This window comes from Manis javanica, chromosome 1, assembly GCF_040802235.1.
Source record: "Manis javanica isolate MJ-LG chromosome 1, MJ_LKY, whole genome shotgun sequence".
Taxonomy (NCBI): domain Eukaryota; kingdom Metazoa; phylum Chordata; class Mammalia; order Pholidota; family Manidae; genus Manis; species Manis javanica.
The window spans coordinates 206,294,582-206,318,279 of record NC_133156.1 but is presented as its reverse complement, the minus strand read 5'-3'; the positions used below and the strand labels follow the sequence as shown (position 1 = coordinate 206,318,279).

The 23,698-nt window shown below is 46.9% G+C and overlaps 1 long non-coding RNA gene across 1 annotated transcript; it reads left to right on the top strand.

The window, feature by feature from the left end:
- The first annotated feature begins 1,061 nt into the window (after positions 1-1,061).
- Positions 1,062-23,666, top strand: LOC108398978 (uncharacterized). The gene is made up of 5 exons (XR_012121519.1): positions 1,062-1,140; positions 14,709-14,838; positions 17,143-17,223; positions 20,240-20,382; positions 22,454-23,666. It is a non-coding gene; the product is annotated as an uncharacterized lncRNA (long non-coding RNA).
- Positions 23,667-23,698: the final 32 nt, after the last annotated feature.

Here is a 23,698-nt window from a genome sequence, read left to right as displayed (position 1 = left end):
CTGCACCACAAACTCCCAAACTATTAAATATCCCCATGAGTTAAAGTTCTGCTCCATAGTTTACCATTAAAAGGGTGAGAAAGTGTGAAAGATTTTACTAATCATTTTATTAATTGCTGATCTGTGAAAATTCTCAAAATGGTGGAGTCGTTTGCTTAATTGAATGCAAATATTAACTAATTTTTGATTGATGACATGCATGCCGATAGGCACATCATTTTTCAGAATGCATCAGCCAAAAATGCCTTACCAGGTTTATATTATCTCTCCAATCTAAGACAGGGCACAGGGGCATTTTAACTCATGTCTGGAAGTCTTATTCTCTCTGCCTCAGATCCTACATTTGACCTTCGAGAAAAACACAAGCAAGTAATTTAAGTCAGCCCACACCTGCGCTATTTTCCAAAATATCCTTATATGAATGTTTAGCACATCTCATTTCAGAGCATCTTGGGCAAATGAACAGGACAATTTATTCCCTCTAAAGAACAAAATCTGACATTGCAGTTTGTCTTCTTTGAGGTGGGAAGAAAGCTGAGATATTATTCATGAAAGGGTAGCTAAGTTTGCCTCTGTGATTTAGATGTACTATACAAACCAACAACTGTTTTGAATGATGGAATTGGGTATTTACATACGGGGGCTTAACAGTTCTTTAGTCTGGGTGTGTTCTGCTGTTTACGTTACACAATCGGAGACTTTGGGAAAACTGTTTTAGGTGATACATCACCAAGAAGGTTTGCATTAGGAAAGTAACCACATTATTGGGATTGTTAGCTGTAGAGAAAGCGGTTTAATACATTTTGCACTTTAAAAAAAATAGAAAACTCATTAGAACGTCTCTAAAAAGTATCGTCTGTTGATCGCATCACCTGGCAATTTAGTTGTCATGTGTCTCGTACTCCTGTTGACTTTTTTAAACAGGACCTGCATCAATAAATTCAAGTTTCTGTTTTTGCTTACAATCGGCATTTCAATTGGGACAGGTCCACAGAAAGAAATTCAGGGTTTGGATAGTTTGTCGATGCAATTTGAAGCTGCTTATCACTCTTTTAAGAACAGCTGTCCTCTCCGCACACCTATTGCTGCTGTCTCTCCGGCTCGGTAAATGAGTCTCTGCGCCAAGCAAGGTCGCTTTAGGTCAGTTCGCGTTTCTGTGCCTCGAACTCGGATTGTCGTATCCCCCTCGTCTTTTCCGTGCACGTCTCTGAAAAGAAATTTTTCAAGTTGGTGGCATTTCTACGCGCGGATGGAAAGGCAAGCGGGAGAGGAAGGCGCAGGTGCCGGCGGGCGGCTGCAGCAGGCGCGGCGGACTGGCGGCGGCGGCGGCGGCGGCTGCGCGCACCCCGGGCGGCGGCGCGGAGCTGTTTCCGGCGCCGAGGGCAGCTGGGACCCGGGCGGCTGCGGTGCCCGTTGGGCGCACGTGGCTCTCGGCGCGGCCTGGCGGGAGCGCGGAGGGTAGGGAGGCCGCTGGTGCCCGTGGTTTCGGCCTGCGGCCCTTCGCGCCGCGCCGGCTCGGGAGGGAGGGCCGCCCAGCGGCGCAGGGCGCGGGGTGACGCTCCCAGCCCCGGCCCTCCGGCGGGCGGCCTCTGAGGGGCCTGGCGAGCGTGTGCAGCCCGCGGGAGGATGTCCAGAGGCGCCGGGCGCGGGCAGAGTAGGTGCCGCACGGGTGTCTCCGATGAGCTGTAGGCTGGTGGCATGGCCCGGCGCGGTCGTCTTGGCTCCCGGGCTGCTCGCTGGAGAAGGCCTGGTACCCTGCGCTGCGGGCGGCCCCTCCCGCCTGCAGGAGGAGAAGCTGTTCCCGCAGCGGCGGGGCGCGGGGTCCGGCGCGGCGGGGGCCCAGAGAGACGGGAATGCACGGGGTCCGTGGGGCCGGGGGCGGGGTGGAGGCCCGGCCAGGGCACCCCATTGCGGGCGGAGGGGGCCGCCGCCAAGTGATGTGCAGCTCTCACCTCCGCCGGCCCTGCCGGGCCGCGAGAGCGGTACCCGTGGAGACAGGCGCGGACTCAGGGGCCCGCGGGCGACACCGCAGGCGAGGGTGGCGGCGCGGGCTGGGAGCCCCGGGACCGGACGTGGTTGGCGGAGTCGCCCCGAGAAAGGAGAGTTGAGGGGATGGTTATGAATAAATTCGGAATCGGGCCCCGGGAGACTAAACACCGAAGAACGCGCGTGGCTCCGTTTCTTCCCCCCTCTCCGCGTTCCCCCAAGCCCTTTAGACGCGGAACCTGAGGGTCGTGGCTTCTGCGGGCGGTTTGCGGAGATGGGGCTGCCCCGCGCCTTGGGCTCCCAGCCGCAGGTCGCCCCAGCGCCGCACCGCTCAGCCTTACCGGGCTTGGGGACTAACCCGGGACTGGCCTTTCCCTCGCCTCCGGCCGCACTCCCTGGACCGCACACTGCGGCCCGCAGGCCGGGGCGCCTCGGACATCGCTTTCGTCTCGGCGCCAGCTTCGGGTTCTGGCGCCGAGCCTCGGGGCTTGGGATTGGGACGGGGAAGGTGTATTTTTCCGCGTGGGGCCGGAGTAAACAGGGGAGAAGATCCAGGCTCTCCGGTATCGCCGGCGCGTCGGGCCCGGAGCGCATCCTGAGCGTGCGGGCCTGCGGTGGAAGAGCGAAACCTCCCCGGAGGTCCCGGCCAGCCGGGTTCCGCATTTCCGCAGTAAGGCCCGGCAGTCGGGCCCTGGGAAGTCGGGCTGGCAGTGAGGATGGGTGGCTCTGCAGCCACTTCAGGCAAAAAGCAGCCAGGCCAGGGAAGTTATGGATGACGGGGCTCACACCATTCCCGCTGCCCTGAAACTCGGGGGCCTCCCTTCGCTCTGCAGCCGCTCGGGGCGCACCCCAATCCTCCCCGACATTCGCGCAGCGGGCGCTCTGCGCAAACAGCCAAGGCCCGAGGCGGTGTGCACCAGCCTGCGCCCGGAGGGAGGTGCGGGGCAGAGAGGCGGCTCTCCTTGGTCTCGTGCCTGTCACATCTGCACTTATTTAAATCTCGGCTGGTGGTCCGTGCTCTCTGGAATGCCAATTGCGGGCCTGGACTTATGCGACATTTGCATTGATTAGCCAGCCGGCCATGGGGACTAAAAGCGGGGAAGGTGAGGGGTGTTGGGGAGTATTCTTCCTGACCCCGTTCCACTACCCCAACGATTTCCGCTGCACCAAAATTGCAGGGTGTGAGGGAACACAGAACCGAACTTCGAGTTCGTTCCATGTGTATAGGAACCTGCCACTGCCGGTCAGTATATACCTTGTGGTCCAAGTGCACACACAACCCTAAATCTCTGAAGAGTATAGCGCTGACTCAGGCAGAGGTGGACCAGTGCTGTAAACCCAGGTCACCCCAGGTCCTACACGTGTCTATGCAATGTCTGGGATATGCAGCTTCCCCAGTGCACAATTTAGGAAATGTTTGCTGGTGCCAAGTCCACAAAACCGAGATTGACCTGCCTTGCTTAAAATACTGTACACAATGCATTAAAAAAAAGACAGGGGGGCAACCTGCATCAGAGTCCCAAGGGAAGAGGCCTGGTGCAAATTCATGGGTGAAATACAAGCTGTGTTCCAAGTTAATGTGATTCCCACCCCACAGGCTCAGGGATTGGGGAGAGGCAAGGAATAGCCTTTCTTCTATAATCCCGGGGAAGTTGGGTCTGATTTTGTATTTGCCTTTGGACTTGGTGTAATTAAGGGTGAAAAGAAGGCCCCTCTGTATTTCTGTTCCCCTTTGCTTTCTGTGAAGACTTTACCCCAGAGGAAAGTTGTTTTAGTAATCTGGAAAAGAGAAAACATGTGCTGAGTCAGCAAACATGCTGGACCAGGCCAGTTTAGTTCAATAACACTGCTGTGTGTCATGGAGACACCCTATGTGCCTTTGTGGAAATAACGAAAAATATATTGGAATTTTCATGGCACAGAAATGTCCACATAGCCTGTTGGCAATCGAGAGCCAGTTTAAATGCTGTATCTTCTAATACAAGAAATATGTTCTGAACATGTCTTCCAACAAGTGTTAGACCCAACTTCATTTAATGTGAGAGAGAATGGGAGAAATACAAAACAACACAAAATCTTGTTTTTTCAAATGAGGGTGTTGCAGAACATTTAACATTCCTTTCTGCTCATGTTCCTGTGATAAATGTTCAAGGTGGCTCCAGTGGATGGCATCTTAACTTCCATTTTGAATCATTAAAAGCATTTTTCAAAAATGCATCTTTAAAAGGTCTGAAAAGTCTCCTTAAAGATCCTGTCAGAGCCTTGATAACCTATTGATCACACTTTCTCACTTAAGTGCAAGGAGTAAATGTATTCAGACACTCCCTTGAAATGAAACTCCCATTTCTTAAGCTGTTAAGCAACTGTTTTTGAGAATGATTTATTTTTAACTGTCCAAATCTTACCTGAATTTGAAGAATCTGAGCATTTCAACTCTTGAACAACAGTCTAAATCATTGTATTTTTAGGGACTGACAGTATTTCTGGGGATATTTCTTTACAATTCTTTTAAATCTTCTAGTTGCAAAATGCGTGGCTTTAAAAAAAAAACTAGCATATTACATAATGTTTGCTTTTCTTGCCTTCATCTTTTCTATTTCAAGTCTTAAATGAAATTTGTATAGTTTTTATGCTTTTCCTATTTAAATTCTTAAGACTATAGCTGACTTCTTTAAGTTGTCTTAGCATAATATAAAAACATCTGGATGTGAAGTGAAAAATTCAGTCTGTCACCCAGATTCCAGATGTTTAGTAATATGTAGACAAAACATCAGGATGAATGACTGAAAGTTTTCTCTCCCATCCAGCTGGTTTAGTGCCTGGTGCTTCTATAAGGAAGCATATTTTCCTTTCTCTAAACATCACATCCTACTGTATCCCACGTAAGGCATGATTTACACTCTTTCATCGACAAAATGCTGGGCCATTTGGAGTGTAGCAAAGCAGTCAGTAAATGAAACTTTAAGTATATGTTTTGGAAAATACAGTCCAAGTCCAAGTGTTAGTGTGTACTTAGGAGGGAATGGTGGTGCTGGAGCCAGCAATGAGAAGGTAGGAGAGAGAGAGCCTTGTTCAATGGGAGAATAACTTGACGAAAAGACACAGCCTTCCAAGAATTCATCTGTGGGATCCCAAAATCCTAAGTAGGCAAAGCACAGCATTCAGCAGCAGCCTGAACAGGGGTGCCTTTTGCCTGAGCTGTAGTTGGACTGTGAGATGTCATTGTGCACTCAGAAGCCCTCTCTCCCCACTATTCTTTCCAGGAGCACCATAAAATCAAATAAACAAATGTAATACATTAAAACATGATCAGGACTTATGAGTGTTAGGTGGAAAAATTCTATGTTTGAAAAGTAAAAAATGCAGAATGGTATTTTAACCACTCAAAAAATACTGGTGACAATGAATAGATTCCTTTTCAGATGAAATGTCACCGCACCTACGGTTGTTAAACCTAAGGGTGAAGACACAGAGCAACATTCTTTCCTTCTCCAAAGTCACGGAGATTGAAGGCCTCCAGCAGTGTCTGAGGTCCGGTAAGGCTCTTTGCTTCGACCATGATGGGAAGGAAGGAACAGACGTGAGAGGCCTTGTGCTAAAGCTAGTAGATGAAATTAAGCCCAGAATGAATTCCATTCTACTTATTAACCTCACACACTCACTGGATTATATACAGGAGTGTTTAGATAATGAAAAGCAATGAATGTTAAAATATCATAAAATCTGACCACTTAACAATTGCTGCAAGAAAAACATACCATTTAAAATAGGCCTTCTTACAACTCAGAATCTATGACTTGGATAATAAGACACAGGATTTCATACTGGCCCAAGATCAGTTTTAAAAAATCATTTACAGGAATCTAGTAGAGTTTCAGGATACACGTATTGAGTCATTAAGAGACTCAAAAGGCAAAAGGGAATCTTTAACACCATATAAAACAGAATCACAGTTATTTTTCTTGATAGTGGTAATTGGGATGTTTTTGTGACTTTTTTAGTGATTCATTTGTTAGAATAATAAAATGACAGAGCTGGAAGGGATTTAGAGCTCATCCAGGCCTCCTCTCTCTTTTTATAGATGAGTAAACTGGGATCCAAAAACAGTAAAGGACCTATCCAAGGCCACACATAAGAAGAAGGGTCAAAACTGTATCACTGAGTTCCAATTGTGACTCACAGAGTCCAGCGCTTGTTCCAAGACAGCTTGCCTTTGAATCATTACAACACTGCTCAGGGTCACAGATTTCCGAGTAATGTCCAAGAAACTGACACCCATCACTACAGGTTGGCGATAGCTCAAAACCATTCATTTGTGTTACACATCTAAGAACTATAAAACAAAGCCAGTGTGAAGGCAGAGTTCCCCCATCTGTCTCCATAGTAAGACAGACTATTGCAAAACCAGAACTAATAAAACTCCGTCAACTTCAGCAATCTGGCTAGTGGTCCTGATAAGAACAGATGACAGCTTAGCATTTTATAGAGAACTTACAGCACCTTGGAAGAATGTCATGCACAGAATCAGCTACAGTCTCTTTTTGAAAATAACACATTCAAACATTTATAATAAGTGCACTTAATGAGAGCAGGGAGGGGGAGGATTGAATGTAGTCACATCAACACCTTTCTTAAAGTGTCAATGGAAGTGTCCCACCTGACTTACAACCACCTCAACTCACTATTCCAGTGGCTTGTATAAAATGATGGAAGGTTAGAATGCATTGGGGTAGGTGGATGGTGAAGGATTGGGGTGGGAAGAGTCAAAGAGAAACACACTGGTTAAGGAAGATTAGATAGAAATAGGAAGCATATGTCTCCAATTTTTAGGACCTGGGAATCTCACTGGTTCATCATAGCATGAGCCAAGGAATTGGAACTCATTTGTGGTGGTACCAAGCCTCTTCCATTTTATATTTTATTCAACATCAAATGAGGATAAACATAGAAGCATTGCTTCTAGGAAGGGCAGACAATTCTTCCTAAGTATTTGGTCCAAGAAATGCTAGGAGGGACGGCAATTAGGAGAAATAGGGGTGGGAGGAGTGAGTGAAATCAAGACTCAGTGTTGGGAGTCGTGAGAAGAGAAACAGTCATGTTTCAATTGGCCTGGAGAGAGAAGGGATCCTGGGAAGTCTTCCCTTCATGCTAATCCAAGATCAGTGCCATCTGAGGAGTAGGATCTAGCTAGAATTTGAGTTGGGAAATGGGGAGATAGTGATGCTGGGAAAAGGAACCTGACCACCTAAATTCTTCCTTTGAAATGCTTAGGGGAGCAAGGACACCAGCAAAAGTGAAACCAAATAAAACCAGCTTGCCCACTTACCTCTTTAATTTACTCTCCCAAACAGATCATCATTTGGGCTATTCCCCTGCAGTCAAGCATGAAATCTGTTTAGCTGGATAGCTACCCATTTCCTCTGACCTGCAGAAGAGATGCCCTGTTCTTTCAGAATGCCAGAATCCAGAGAAAACTGGAGCCACATGGTGGGCCCCTGGAGATCCTCCAGTCCCACCCCCATGCCAAAGGGACACATTCATAAAGACGGAGCAGACTTTCACTGCCACGCTCCCCAGAAGCAGAGTTGCCAGTTCATCAGTGACCATCACTGAGTGACTTTAAATTGCTGTGGGTTTAAGGGGTCTCTTGTTGACAAGGAGTCGATGAAGAGTCTTTTTCATGCCTGGGACCTTTTTGGCAGTTTTGTAGAGCCTATTGACTGCTTCTCAAATAATGTTTTTAAATGCCTACTTTATATTGAAATAAAGTCATCAGAATATTTTTAAGAAACATATTTGTGAGCTAGCACTATATTTGCTTCTTTGTTTACCCATTAAATGCAAGACCTAGTGGTGAGTCTAATAACTTCTGTAATATTGAAATGGTGAAAAGTGTGTGTTAATTCACACTCTCATCAAAACTATAATGTGATATGCAAGTAATCTGTGCCTTCTGTTGGTGACAAAGTCACAGTCACTATTGCTCTAGTTTGTTTATATTCATAATGAAAGGAAATGCTAATTTTCAAGTAGAGGCTTGTAGAAATGAAGGTATAATTTTTTCACATCCAAGTTTATGGACTTCTGCTCTTGACTGCATTTCCAAATCACTTCACTTCCAAGTGAAGAACCCCTTTAGAAGGAGCAAAAGGGGCAGTCCTAGTAACATTTCAGGGATATGCAATGAGATGGTCATAGCCATTTGAATAGAGTTTGATTGGATTGTGGCCCAAATTTGGAGTTTAAACATTAAGCCTGTGATAGTAGATCTTGGTCCTGAGATGAAAAGTAAGTTTTTATTGTAATCCAGTAGAGTGGAGATCTAGAGAAGTGACCCTTGCTGAGAGGGCGCTGAAGGAAGTGTCAGAGATCACATATCAGAGTAGCAGGTGTAACCAGAACCAGGAAGGACTTGATAAGGATGAGTGAATCACCTCTGCTCAGTGCACGAGCCTGGGGTAAGGCCCGGACTGGGGCAGGCAGGGAGATCCCCAGAAGGGTGATACAGTTCCAGCCTTCAAGACCTGTGGCCACAGAGAAAGTAAGTTCAGGTGTGAATCAGAAAAAGAGAATGCTTTTGCTTCCCCAAAAAGGAATAACAGCTTCAGTCTTCACCCAGGGAATCTACAGCAAGCCAGTGGAGCAGAAGGGATCTGCAGGAAGAGGAGGGGAGAGATTTGCAGATCAGGACAGAACAGCCTGCAGTCGAAACAAAGTGCAGAAAGAGAGCCCAAAGCAGAGTGTCTTCCTGAAGGCAAAGAACAATTGTTAATTTGAACTTCAGTCAAAGTAAGAACTTCCATTCCTCAAAAGACAACCTTGAGAGAATAAAAAGGCAAACCACAGACTGTGAGAAAAAATTCGCAATATGTCTATCTGACAAAGGATTCTTATCTAGACTATATAAAGAATTCTTATAAACCAATAGGAAAAACACAAACCAAAGTTTGTGAATGTTCAAAAGACTCAATAGACTCTTCACAAAAAAGGATATCCAAAGGGCCACCAAGCATATGAAAAGATGCTCAGTGTCATTAATCATCAGGAAAATGAAAATTAAAACTTCACTGAGATACACATGTTGCAGAAAGGCAAAAAAAACCCCTCCAAACTGACAATATCAAATGTTGGGTAGGACGTAGAGCAACTGAAATTCTCACACACTGAGGGTGGGAATGTACATGCTACCACTTTGGAAAACTTTGTAGTATCTGCTAAAGCAAAGCACCAGTTCATACCCTACAACACAGCAACTCCATTCCTAGCTATAGGCCCACAGTTGCATTTGTTCATCAAAAGACGTACTAGAATATAGCCTTATTTATTCTACATGTTTATAAACATAAACATAATATAAATTTATATCAATATATATCAACTTTATGCATTACAGCACCAACCTGAAGACATCCCAAATTGCAGTGTGTTTCTACAATAGGATATCATATAACCATGAAAAAGAACACACTGTTGCTAAGCACAAAGTGCATGAGTCTCATAGACATAATGTAGAGCAAAAGAAACCAGACACAAAAGAGTACACACTGTATGATTCCATTTCTGTGAAGGACAGAACAGGCAAAACAAATCTATGGTGACACAGGTCAGGATAGAATTTACTTTTGCAGGAGGGTATTGATTGAGAGGGATTCAAGGGCACCTTCTGTGGTGTTGCATTATAAATATTATTGACTTTCTGAAAAGTGATTTGGAAATGCAATCAGGTAAAAGCAGCCGGCCCTACTGTACATTCAGTCCTGCTAACTCCATGGTTTTATATTACAAAAAGATTTCATTGGGCTACATGAACATGAAGAGAGTGCCAGGGCAAGCTACAGACTGGCATATGATTTTTACAATAGGTGTATCTGACAAAGATCTTGTATCCAGTTAAAAATGTGCCAAAGACTTGTAAAGCACTTTACAAAAGAGAATAGCAAGATGGCCAAGCAGTCTAAGGAAAGGTGCTTGACATCATTATTCTTCAGGGAAATGCACATTAAAACCACAACTTGATACTAACACACATTCACCAAAATGACTGAAATTCAAAAGGCTGGTGTTAACAAAGGGGGACCAGCATCTTGAGCAATGGAACCCTCCTGCACTGCTGATGGAGGTGCAGAGTGGTATAGCCTTTTTGGAAATCTGCTGTATCTACTAAAGCGTAACATGTGCCTCTCAGGTTAGAGCTCTGCATGGCTGGTCTAGAAACTGAGTTATATAAGAACGGAGAGGGAACACCCTAATGAAGTCCACCAGGGTTAGGAAACTTTATTCCAAGGAATTGAATTTTTCCTTAGATTTTTAGTAAAGTTCCTTATGTAAGTTCCCAGCATTATCTTGGCTTAATAAAGGAGAAAGGGAATTATCTGTGCTTAGTTCAGAATAGTAAGGGAGATGAGAGATCAGGTCCTCTGGTGGAAATGGCTGAGCCAGCCAAAAAACCTGGGAAGAGCCCCAAGAAGCTTTGGCAAATCAGGACAGCTGGAGGATTCTCTCCTGGGGCACCAAGTGGAAAGACCAAGAAAGCCACTCGCCTCTTCCCAGTGCTGTCCAGGAGGGGCCCTCTCCCTTAGAATTCCCACCATCAGTTAGTGGCATGGACAAAATGTGGGCCCCGACAGAGGTGTTTCTGCAGCCCTCCCTCTGTCTTTGATGAGCCAGTGCTAAGGAGTCCACATGTAGTGTGAAAATCCAGCTCAGACGGGAGGATTAAGGAGTTGGAGGAAGGATGTCGGGGAAGGGAAAAAGAAACTGAAGAAGCAAAGAAGGCCGGAGCTGATGGAAGCCAGAGGCCCAGCCTTCCAGCTGTCCTCACCTGGGTCCAGCTGTCCTCACCTGGGTCCATCCGTCGGCGTGGACGTATGACCACCCACTGATGCTTCCCAGGAGAATTGGTGCCAGGGTGGACGGGCTCCTGGGTCACTCATGACAAACAGCAAATGGCAGAAGGAAGGCTGGGGATTTAACATCTGTTCTTTGGCCCATAATTAAAACTTCTTTCCCCTAAACATTGAGGATGGTAGTTATTAAGTACCAGCCTTTGTGTATCACTGTCAGAGTATTTTTTTTCCAGTATGAGGATTTTCTCAGGAGATGCAATCAGTGAAACAGACACCCCACCCCAAACTTCCCAGGTCACAGGTAAAGTTCCAAGTCATTATTATTTTATGGTGGCTAATTCCATGAACAAAATAAGAAGTACAAGATACTTGCCCTCCTGAAAAAGTTTTTTTTTTTTAAGATACAATTATACTTAGACCTTATTCACATGTCTTGTTCTGTTCATTTGGCTTTGAGATTTTGGAGGCTGACTTTTCAACCTCACATTCCTTGCTGGCACCATCCACTGACCTGTATTAGGCATCTATTGTGTGTAGAATGCTCTGTTTCTCATAAAAGGGATAAATACAAACTCATAAAAGTTATTAATAGAATGACCTGAGGTCTTGTCACTAAATCCTAAGATACCATTCATTCATTCAGAGAATGTTTATTGAGCTCCTACCACGTGCCAGGTGTCATGAAGATGCTGATGACACAATAGGGAGTGGCAGGACAGAAACGGTCTCTGCCCCTGAGATGCTTATAGTCCAGTGAGGGAAGAAGAGTTTAATTTTTAAATATCATTCCTCTCTGCACATTTCACCCTTTCTCCAACTCTAAAGTTTGTCTAATGTTATCAGGGGTACAAAGAGGAAAATAAACCCACTGGTCTTGAATGGGATCCAGACTAGGGGGAATAAGCAAGTATGTCCAGGGGCTGTGGCTAGTAGTTCCATCACACACTGTGAGGGGTTGGGGCGGTTTCATGGAGGGCAGCTATGGTGTTCTCCAAGCTGGAGACATACCCCTGTGGGAAGAACCAGGGGGAGTTGCTCTAGTTCTCATTTGGTTGTTAGCCTATGCCCCCCAAGTGGTTGAGAATCCCCAAAACTGACTCGACAGAGCAGGTGGAATGTGGGGTGAAGGAGTAGAGATGGGGCCGAGAACAGGCAGAGACCCTGACTGAGGTCAAGGAAAACCCTGGTCTACATCTTTCTCAACTTGGCTCTCTGATTGGATCTCCACAGACAGACAAGAATGAAGGATGAGAATCCAACTAGTAATTTCTCCCCACCCAGTTTACAAAGCACATCCACATGTATGATCGAATTTGTTTCTCTTAACAGTCCTTTGAAGCCCTTTGAACTACCAGCCATTTCACAGATGAGAGAACTGAAGTTTCTTTCCATAGGTAAAATTATTTGCCTAATACCACACAGCTCATGAGGTGGCCGATTGGAGATCTGAATCTATTTCCTCTGTTAGTGCTGTGTACTTTACAGGCCTAACTACTATTATTTAAATTTGCAGCTGACAAGATGGATGAGCCCCCCACTAAGGAACCTAGAAGCTCCCAAGGTGAAGGTTTGCTCAACTCGGCAAATAACATTGGAGATTCTGCCAGGAAAGTCTTGAATTTGTTGGATATGTCCCAGGAGGGCTTGTTTCTGTGTGTGCTGAAGAGAAAACAGATGTCAGGGACATCTCCAACATGAAGTCCACTTCATGATGCTTTTCCACAGGCAGATTGTGAAAGGGATTCCCACTTGCCTGACTGGAGAAGCTCTATGCACTTGGAAAGTAAACAGCTGTTTCCACCATATGATTCTAGAGCAGTGGTCAGCAGGCTTTCTGTAAAGGGCCAGATAGTGAATGTTTTAGGCTTTGGGGGCCGCGTGCAGTCTCTTTCACCACTCCTGAACTGTACGGTTACAGCACGAGCAGCCATGGAAAATGTGCAAATGAATGGGCGTGGCTGTATTCCAGTGAAACTTTTGGACACTGAAATGTGAATGTCATATAATGTTCACATGTAACAAAACATTACTCTTCTATTGATGTTTTCTCAGCCTTTTAAAAAACATAAATAGCATTCTGAGTGCATGGGGCTATATAAAACAGTCAGTGGCCGCCCACAGGCTGAAGCCTGCCACTCCCTGTTCCAGGGAACCAAAGAGGTTTCTCAGCCCAATATCACCCCCATACATACTAAAAATTCCACATCAGTACTCCATTCCTTTTTGGGGTTAAACAATATTTCTGCTGTTTCAAGAGGCAGGCATCCTGGGAGAAGGTGGATAATAAATTCTTAACAACTTCATTTTAAGAGTTTTTTAGATAAGTTAGAATATAAGGGCCATGAGGGCTAGGCTTTTTCGTTCCCTGCTCAGTTCATTGTTAAGTGCCAAGACAATGAACAGAGTTGTACAGATTCTCTGTGCAAATACTGGTTGAGGGAGTGAATGAACTTGTCCCTCAGACCTGAAAGATGGGTGTCCCCAGAAGGGACAGCGAGGAGGTAACAGTGAAGTCATGTGGCTCCAGGTGAGCTGGGCAGAGGTGAAGAAGATAAAGCTTGAAACTTGATATTCCTGCAGGCCCTGGGCCTGGGAGGCGCTGCAGTCAGCTGACGCTCCAGGAAGCCAGCCGGCTTGGAAGAGCCGGGATGCAGGGCGTGCCAGAGCCCGCGGAGCCTGGGAAGGGTGTCAGCAAAGCCCCAGCGGCTGTGCTGGGCGCCCGGAGAAGCGGCACCAAGCTTGATGGATCACACGACCCATTTCAGTGGGGTAGTATGGTTCCTGCCAAGGAAAACGTTAGGACTTGACAGATTTGGCACGTCCCTGGGACGTAAATTTGTGCAATGTAAAGTTAGATGGGCCTTTGGGGAGATGGGGCAAATCTGAACAGTGTGGAAAAGTGTGTAGGGGGTGTCAAAACCCCCTCCTTGTGCAGGGAAGTGCCAGGGAAAAGAAAGACTGAAAAAGGGGAGAAAATGAAGCCCCCCATGCTCCCCCAGCAGCCACACATTTTGCTGGGTTAGACATGTTATCAAATGCTGTACGACTAAATGAAGGTAATGGCTGCGGTGTGTGTGATTAGAAATAACCAGGGCTCCTCACTGCGACTGCAATGAAAAATACCAAACAGGACAGTTACTGGATGGAAAAGTTCTTGGAGATGAGCTGCCCAGCAAAGGGGCTCCATCCTTGGCCTGGTCCTCTTCCTCAGTTCTCCATGTGCAGAGTGGGTTAGTGATCAGCCTTCCCCCGGCTGCCCTCAAAGCTGATCCTTACCTCTTACTTCCGGATACTCAGATCAGACTCGGGAATTCCCAAAGTTGGAAAGGGACAGACCAAATCAGCCACTTCATCTCTGGTTGGATAAGTCAAGCTGGGGCCCTGTGAGACCTTCTAGATATCTAGGTGAGGCCCTCACATACCTGGCCCAGGAGCCCCAGGGTGCAGAGGAACCAGTAGGACAAACTGAGCTCCCAACTGGAACTGGGGTCTGCAACAGTGGAGGTCAACATTTGGGGCCAAGAGAAGAATCACAGAATGTTAGGGAGGGCCTGGGTTGAGATGTGGGGGTACAGCGGCATGTCTCTTCCTCAATACACCCACAGCAGCAGAGCATAATCAGGAAGAGCCTGGTAGACCTGAATGGTGTCCTGGGCCTTGATCTTACCAGCTGTTTGACTTGGATCAGGTGACTTTACCTCAAGGTGGCTTTCATCGGCTGTAAAGTGATATTTACCTCATTGACTCCAGATTGACTGAAATGGTGTGTGTAATACAACTAGGACAGTGCCTGACACGCAGGAAGAGCATGATACATAGCATTAGCTGTTGTAATTTTTAAACTGCAGTTTGATGAAACCATTTCCATTTTCTCAGAACCAGCCAGTCTTCACCTCCCCATTGCCGAGCCTCTGTGAAGAGGAGTCCCTTCAATATCTCCTGACACCACACTGCCTACTTCTCAATTTTTCTGCTGGAGTTCCCCAGTGAAGAGGAAAGCAAGCAGGTATTCAGTTGGGTGTGATCCAGAGTGGCCCCCCACCTGCACAACATGCTTTTAAAGGCTCAGTTTTAATTTAAACTTTCTTGCCTATTTTATACTTTACTCCATAAAATGCTGTAATAGAGTAAATGTTATAAACTTTTTCCCTCAGAATCTCTGAGTAACACTGGGTCTCCAAGAAGATGGCCATTCCTACTGAACACATACCCCTGTTGGAGATTTGCAAACCACATCATTGGGACTTATGGCAGGTCAGCAGGTCAGGAGATGGAGGTTAGGGCATCAGAGATGATGGCCCATCAAGGAAGAGGCCTTCATGATAGCCTGAGTTGGCCTAGTAGGATGTAAACACATGGAAAGGAGAAAGAACAGTTGTGAGCAAAGGTCTGGAGGTGGAGAACACAAATGAACTTATCAAAGAACCACAAAGGAACTTTGTCCCAGAATCCAGGAACTGGGGGTCTTTCTCAGCTGAAAGTCACTAATCTTCACATCTTGAAAACCCAATCCCATAGGAGCTAGATTTGCAGGCCCAAGAACATCAGTCACCTTCAGAGGCCACACAGTTTCTTCTGCTCTCCTACCTCACTCCCCACACATTTTCCATCTGGACGGGAGGCCCCGTGCAAACATGGCTGGCGCCAGGCATTTCTCACATGCCTCCCTCAGGACTTACAGTCATTAAGAAAGTTCTCATAATGAGTATTTCGGCCCCAAAGCACCTGGCCTTCCCTACGTCTCTCAGCAGACAGGGTCAGGTCGCACCTCCCCCACCCCAGGTCAGGCACCTTCTGTGTGAATTGTCCTTGCCTCTGTCCTTTCCCTCTTCCTTCCTCATGCAGCTTCCTTCCTGGAGGTGTCAATGAGGGCTGAAAGCTGAGGGGAGGACGAATCATGACATTCAGTCAGTTCTGCTCCCTAAAGTGTGGGCTGCCTCAGTGTGCTGAGCTAACTTGCCTCTTATCAGAACGCTCCCATTTTTCTCCTCCCATGTTAGCTGCCTTCCTCCAGGTTAGCTGCCTTCCTCCAGATATCAAGGAAGCAAAGCAAGGTACAGTCTGTTGGGGAATCTAACAATGCCTCCCTCTCCCACCCTGAAGAAGGCCTGAAGAAGACGCCTTTGGGACTCAGGGGTACAGGATGGTGCTGTAGTGGGGGTCCCTTGGCACTCAGCGAAGCTTAGTGCTATCTCATGATGTTTGTTCTGTGTCTTGAAATGACAACTCAGGCCTCTGGGTCCTGGTTGCAAGGAAGGCAAGTCAACTGTACATGTTTTACTATGTTCCAGAGCAGGTAGCTGTGTCCTTGCACACAGGATCTCTCTCTTGGCTTGCTGAGCTCATCACAGGTCTCAAGGAATACCTGATGAAAGATTTATTGGTTTCCAACCAACACATTTATATGTCTAGCCCTCTCCCACACAGAAACCAACATGGGGCATCAGAATAGGAGGACTCTCTATTTATAAATTTGGAAAGACAGAGGTTACTATAAGCCAGCATATAATAGTATCGTGCACTTGGCAGCAAGATGAAATCCAGAGAACAGGCTTAGGCTTTACTCCAGATGATTCAATCCCAGCTCCTCACCTGTAAAAAGGGGGTAATGCTTCCTAAATAATGGTATGATGTGAAACAATTACCAAAAGTGAACACTCAGCAAAGGTTTAGTACATCGTAAACCCAGTCATAATCATCTACTTCTTCTCTTTGGTGGGTCATCAAATTCAAGTCGGTAATGTGGCTCCTTTGGGAGAGAAATATGTGTACATTTTAGACAATGGTAGGTCAATTTATGAACTTCACTCTTCCTAGATGTGGCCACATACAAAATGTAAAGAGAATTGGGACATACAATGAAAGCTGTTTCCCAGATGCTGACTCCATGCTGCTCTGCCTTTTGAGAATGTGCAGAGGCTCCTCATAGTCGCTGCACCAAACTGTTGATGGGTGTCTCAGCAATCATGAGGTTCTAGGCCAGACAGAACCTGGGGTGCCGACACTGTGGAGGCCTTCTGTGGGCTCTGACTTCCTTTAGCCCACTCTGGCCTGCTAGCGGCAGTTAACAGTTAAGAGAAATTGTGGCTTTAAAAGTCTTCTTAGGGCTTTGGAGAAGGGCATGGGAATGCAAAAAGGGGGCACAGGAGACAGGTCCCGGGGAATCGCTCCCTCTTATCAGAAAGAGGGGTCATGTGGACAGTATGTAACGTGCATTGCGCCCCCTCCTCTGGGCTCGTCCCAGTTTGAGGCTTTCTGACCCTGGACGGTGAGCTTTAGCTCTTCCATCTCTTTGTCTCCTCTGTTTGAGGCTCTAGGATGATACCTCTGACAGAAGAGTCAGCGCTGAGATGACTGGAACCAATGCCAGGATCCTCCATCCATGTGCAAGGTGAAGGCCTATCTGCAACAGGATTTACTTTCCCAGACTGAGCTGGGCAGAATTTAGATTTGACAACCCCATTGAACATTAAAAGCAAGTCAGAAGACCAGTGAGATTTCCAAGAAGCTGGTTTTGCTTGTTTATTTTTGTTTTATCACTGTAACAAGAGGGCAAGAACTATAGAATTTTGTAGAATCAAACCTTTTCCTTAGCAAGGTTACCTTTATTTAAATAGCACCTTTATTCCAGGAAGCTAGTAAATCAATGAACTATGCCCTAGAGGTAGGCTCTTTAGAGTAATGATGTAAAACATCTAAGTGACCTGCCTGGATCGCACAGCACGGGAAAGCCCGGGGGAGAGAAGGAAAAGCTGCCATGGGAGTTCATTTTCTAACCTCTGGCAGTGGTACCTATTTTTTATTTAAAACTCTTTCAAAGTGGGTCTCTGAATTTCAGCCCAAGACAAGACTGTGCCGGTCTTTGAGGTCAAGCTCATACATGTCAACTAGACTTCCTGCTGTCAAATTCTCCCTGGCTGGCCTCTGCAGTCCTTGCCTCCGGCTTCCCACTGCAGCGGTGGTGCCATCCCTCGCTGAAGTGTTCCCACCACACATCCTCTGCTTCTGCTCCTGCATCCAGCCTGCCAAGAACAGCGGGTGCTCACGTCTCTGCTGTGCAGACTGGGCTGCCACAGGGCCGGCTTCCCGTCTTTAGCTTGGTTCTCTGTGCTGCTCAATGCCCTCTTTTCCATTTCTGCTTGACTTCCCATCCCATTTCCTGCCTGCCTCCCATTTCCAAGCCCTCCCCTCACACTCTTACCAGCCCCTCCATTCCCACCTGCTACTCTTAGCATGTGATCTCATTGGTTTGTTCCCCAAATGCCAGCAGCCTCATTCATCACCCTTGCTGTTATCTCCACATGCTCTGGCCCATCACCCCTCTTCCTGCTGCTCTCCAAGGTAACTCCTTCCCCCCTTCCTGCCTCTCCCATGATCACGCACCACTAGAGTCTCCCTTTGGGTACATTTTCAATCTCTCCCTACTTAGCAGTTCCTTACTGAATGTTGTTCAAGAGTCCATCGCCCAAGAAAATGTTCCTTTCACTCACACTGTGAAACTTCTTCAAATCCACTCTTGCTGCCTCTATTTGTGAATTCCAGCTCAACTTTCTCTTTCCTTAAGCTATCCTCCTAGAGAAAATCATTATCCTCTTTATTGCTAATCCAAGCACCTCATCACGTCCCCTTCTGGGGCCTCCTTGAAGCATCTGAAATATGCTCCAGTTCTTCCTCTGGCAACTCCCCTCCCCTTTAGTTTTGGCTCACCTCCTACTTCCCCTGCTGTTGCTCTTGTCTGTTGCATTGGCACCTCTCAACACAGATGTCCCTCAGGGTCTGCTCTTCTCCTGTTTTGGTCCATTTCTCCCTTTACTGTCCCCTGGATACTGTCTCATGAAAGCCATTGCCAGGGATTCCGATTCCACATATCCAGTTGGAACTCGTGGTTTCCTCTCTCCCTCCCCCCACACCACTTCCTCTTGGAGCTCCCTGTCTCTGTCATAGCCAGGAGCATCTTCCCAGGCACCCTGGAGATAGCAAACGACTGGCTGGTGCTTCCCTTCCTCCCACCACATCGGACTGGCCACCCGCCACCCTTGGCCGAGTCCCCAGCATCCATCCTCTCTCTCCAGGAACATGGCTCTTGCCTTGCCTGTCCTCCTCCTCTCTGACCTGGGCTACTGAGACAGCCTGTCTTCCCCTCAACCCACCCTCCTGTATGGCTCACAGGGTCTTTTCCGACTACACAGATGGGGTCATATCACCACTCCCTCACTTATTCACCCTCATCCTCAGGGCTCCAACACCTTTAAGGGGTGGCTGTGGCTTGCAAAATAAAACGTGGCTTCTGTAGCCTGCTGAGCATGGCTCTTGATAAGACCTCATCCTAACTTCAATTCCATTTTCCCCCTTCCCACTCCCACCAACACCCACACACATACATCCCCCCGCCATGGGTACCTCCCTTATCCTCCTTCGTTTGGGACAGCTCACTATTCTCCAGATACAGCTTTTACTTTCACACCATGTCATGCTGGTTCCCTTCATGTGCATGCTGGTTCCTTACCTGCAGACATCATTCACCTCTTGAAATCCCACTCATATTTAAGGTTCATCCCTTCCATGAAGGTTTCTCTTATTCCTCTTGGCATGGATTACTGCTTCCTCCTCTGAAGTCACATAACATTTTGTTTGTATCTCCATTATAGCACTTTCCTTATCCTTGAGAGGGCAGACCGTGTCTTTGTTATGCCTGTACGCTGAAAGACCTGGCAACACAGCCTGCACGTAGTGAGAACTTATTGTTCACTGGATGCACAAGTGAGTGAATGACTAAGATGTCCCCCTGTTGTGTGGGAGTCATAAGCGTAATCACTTTAGTTAGGCTGAGTGGTAACGACAGAGCTCTTACTGTGTTCGTGTCTGAGTTTCATCAGGATCCCAGCTCAGACTCAGCCAAAGCTCAGTGAGTAGCCCTCCAGCTTCACTTCCACTCTTTTCGTTCTTCCTTCTGGGATACAGGCCTCTCCTCTGCCCCTTTACCCTAAATAAGATTAAGTCTTTACCTCTCCGATAAGTATACCAGCAGTCGCTCAATCAAGGAACTTTCTACTTCTTCATAGGGCCACTGAAGGTGTGTGCTGGCTGGGATACCACCTCCCCCTCCTGCTCTGCCCTCTCCGCCTCCCAAGAGCTCCCGTCCTGCTGTCACATACTGGTTAACCCCATGCTGCTGCTTTCACCCTCCCCTGACAGGCTTTGCCTTGCCCGTCATTTATGCTGTGGTGGAGAGCTAAGTCCCTATGTCTCCTTTCCAGGGACTTCTGCAGTCAACCCTCTTAAGAAATGAAAGGTATGTCCCCTATTAGAGGCAATTCAGACCCTAGGAAAGGAGCGGTGGGTTGGGGAGGAGTGGGGTGTTCTGAGATGTAACCTCTTTCCTCCTGTTCCTGACATCTCTCAAGCAGCCGTCTCCTCTGCAAGTGCCACTGCAGTAAATCCAGGGAGGCTGGGACCACACAGAAGCCCTTCACCTAAACAATGGCCTAGCACACAGCAAGAGAAAGCCATGCTGGAGTAGGACAGCTTGTAATTCCAATGGGCTTGACGGGTGAGTCAGCATTCGTGCCAGCAGCCCCTGGCTCCTCTCCCAGAGCCTGGAGGGAAAATGCTGTGTTGCACACCTGTGGTCAGGCACTGAGTCAGAGACCCTATGGCTCTCCATCTCCCCGTTTGCCAATCTGCTTGTGGGCCCTGTATACCCTTCTTGGCCTCTGATGAGGACCCTAGCAGACTCCGGAGCACCCGCTGCCCTGGGAAGCTATCCCTCTAGTGGTCAGATGAAACATGGCCTTCCAGGGAAGGGACCGGGCCAAAGTTTGTATGTCCAGTGCCTGTACCTGTGCAGGCTGAGCAAGAGCTGCGGGCTCCCCTCCCTGGGCAGTGGGCAGAAGTGGAGCCAGTAAAGGCCACAGCCTGCCATCCAGGTTTCCATTCATGAGCCTTTGTAAGCTTGTAGCACAAGGCTGGAAGGTCGCCTCTTTTGCCATGGCTTGAAGTGGTTTGCACAGACCGAGTCCAGATATGTAATAGCTGTTCTCTATTCTCTATTTTCTATGAGAAGATTTATTCAAAAATAAATTTAGCTAAAGGGAAAAGTTAAAAAAAGGGAAAACAGAAGGACAGATTTTCTTGCTGACTGGCTGCCAGGGATTGAAACGTTGAGGCAGCCAGTCCCTTCGGAGGAGACAGCTGCAACATTTCACGGTGTAAAGTCAGCGAATTTCCACCAGTCCGCCTGCCAGAGACCACAAAATGGTTTCAAACAACGGCTCGCTTCATGATATTTGTGTATGTGTGTGTGTGTGTGTGCGTCCGTGCGCACGTGTGTGTTTGAAAAAAAGCAAAGGGGAGGGTGGGCAAAGGGGGAACTAAAAAGTGTCCTCGCCCAGGCAGCCGAGTGGGCCGGGGCACGGCGAGCAGATTAATGAAAATGTTTCGCTGGCAGGAAGGGTTTGATTGCCCCACTGCAAAATTGCTTGCAGATTTGAAAACAGCATGTTTCATTTCAAACTCATTCTCTTGCCATACATTAGCACTTGTCAATGTAACCATTAAGCACAGGCAGTGCAGAAATTTAATTACAAAACCATTTATTTTATTGAAAGAAAAATAAACCCAAGCTACCTCAAATGCATTAGGTAGGTTCAAAACATGTTCAGCTGATAACACCCAAGGGTAGGGAGGCTGCTGTAAGAATAAATGCGTCTTTCATGTGTGGTGGGGACTCAATATTAGAAACAGCTGCCTATAGGTTGCTCTTTAAGTTCAATTATGAATTAAAAAACAACTGACTTAATGAAGGGACTTTTTATATCTGAAGTTACTCAGCTGTGGTATTCATTCTTCATTTCCCATTTTTGCGCCCCACTCCCCTTTGCAGCATTTGAGTTAAAAATGCTAAATAGGAGAACAGAACTTTTTATTGAATGGGTCCCCCTCCACCCTCCACCCCTCATCTTAGGTTTGTCTTTTGTTCTCCTAATGGTAGAAGAACGCAGGTCTGTGGTATTAATTAAAGGAAGTTACAGAAATGTGCTAAACACATCAAAAAGTCTCCAATCTGTGTCTTATTTATGCCTTCTCCCCCTGTCCCCAGTGTGGGTCCTCTATACCGTTAGAAAGTCAGCAGCACAAGGCTCTCTGGTGAAATAATAGATTTGAGTCAAGCGGTGGGCTGATGTCATGCCGGAGACAGCCTCTCCTTAGCACTAATGAGCTGCCAATAACGTGTCTGTTTTACTATTCTGCTGGAAAGGGAAAAAAAGAGTTACAACCTTAGTGGTTTGGACTGATTTGTCAATTTAAAGTACTTTTTTTTTTCCTGTCTGAGATAGCTACCCACAATTTCTCACAGACATCTCCTCATGCAGCCTACTCAGAGGAAGAATCTGGAAAGGAATTATCTTTTTTATTTTTTAATTTCCCTATTGAGAATATGAATCTCTAAAATTTCAGGGAGTCATCATTTGGTGGGAAGTGGGGAGCAGGAGGCACATGGGCACAGAGGGGGCTCTTCTACTGAAAATTCCATTTTAGCTCTAGTAACTAAGCTGATGCCCAGCAACAGACCCTTGTGACACTGACAGAGTCGTGATGTTGCCTGCGTTCTCGTTTCCCAGGCTGAGACCTCAGGAGGAGGCACTGGCCTGTTTCACAAGGACCCCCAGACCTCTGCTGCCGCTTGCAGGACCACTGCTGATGCTCTTGGGGACCATGCACATCATTATCCAAACTGCTGAGAACTCCCAGGAGGGAAGCCTGAGCAGCTGTGCTATCCAGACGACTTGGAAATTATACCTGCTCCCTGGCCTGGACAAGCAGCTCTGCCTCTGACCTGGATGCTCTGCTCTGTTCCTGACATGCGCTCCCCATGCCAAAGACCCAGGGAACCTGAGGCAGGAAAAACACATCCACAAATAGAGAAACTCACCCCTCCAGGTAGCAAACCGTTTACTATAGATTTTAGACAATCACTTGTTTAGGGAGGAGAAAGGTGGGCAGAAGAAGACAGGATGAAGAAGTGGAGAGGGGGTGGCGTTTGTGTTCTATTTTAGGAATTGGGGAGAAGTGGTGTCTGAATTGATCCCCGTAAACCAAGAAAACTCCAGAGCAGAGTGGGATTCCATCTTGTTAGCACAAATGCACCCAGCAGAGAAAATACAAAACACAACAAACATTCCCTGAGGGCATCTAGAAGGTGATGCCTGACTTTGACCCAGCCAAGGAGAGAGGCTCTTATTCCTTAAGTGTGTATAAGAAAGAACAAGGCAGGAAGGGGGATGGTGGGAGGAAAGAACCAGATCGGCTAATGTGCTGTACTGAAAGAATTTCTACTTGGGATATGTGCTGTAGACTTTCTGAACATCACATCTCACACAATAAAAGCACACACCAACATCATGTGCTTCTGCTTATGTCCCTCTCTGTCCAGTGCTTGGGATGGATCAAGGTGTTCCTGTGGCTTCCAAGTCTTGTTAAGTGTGTGTTTTCTAATTACATGATGCTTCCCAGCCTGGATTTCAGGCAGAAGAGTTTCAAAAATGTATCCTAGTTTTAGAAACACAGTACTTTTTGAACTAAAACAACTCGATGGATTATTCAAGAATTCTCTTACTCTTGCCGTCTTCTGGAATAAGAAGTAAACTCCTAGGAAACAGAATAGATTTCCTCTCCTAGGAGCTGGGTTGGCAAAGCAGTTGGAACAAGAAAACTCTTCAAAAGCATTCTGGGGAAGGTGAAATGAGCTTGCCTCTGCAGTAGACTTCTGGGGAATGTGGAAGTTGCAGCCCTGCAGAGTGCATACCTGAGTATGCCCAGAGAACAAGAGAGCTGGATATCTTACCCAAAGCCCTAATAAAATAAAA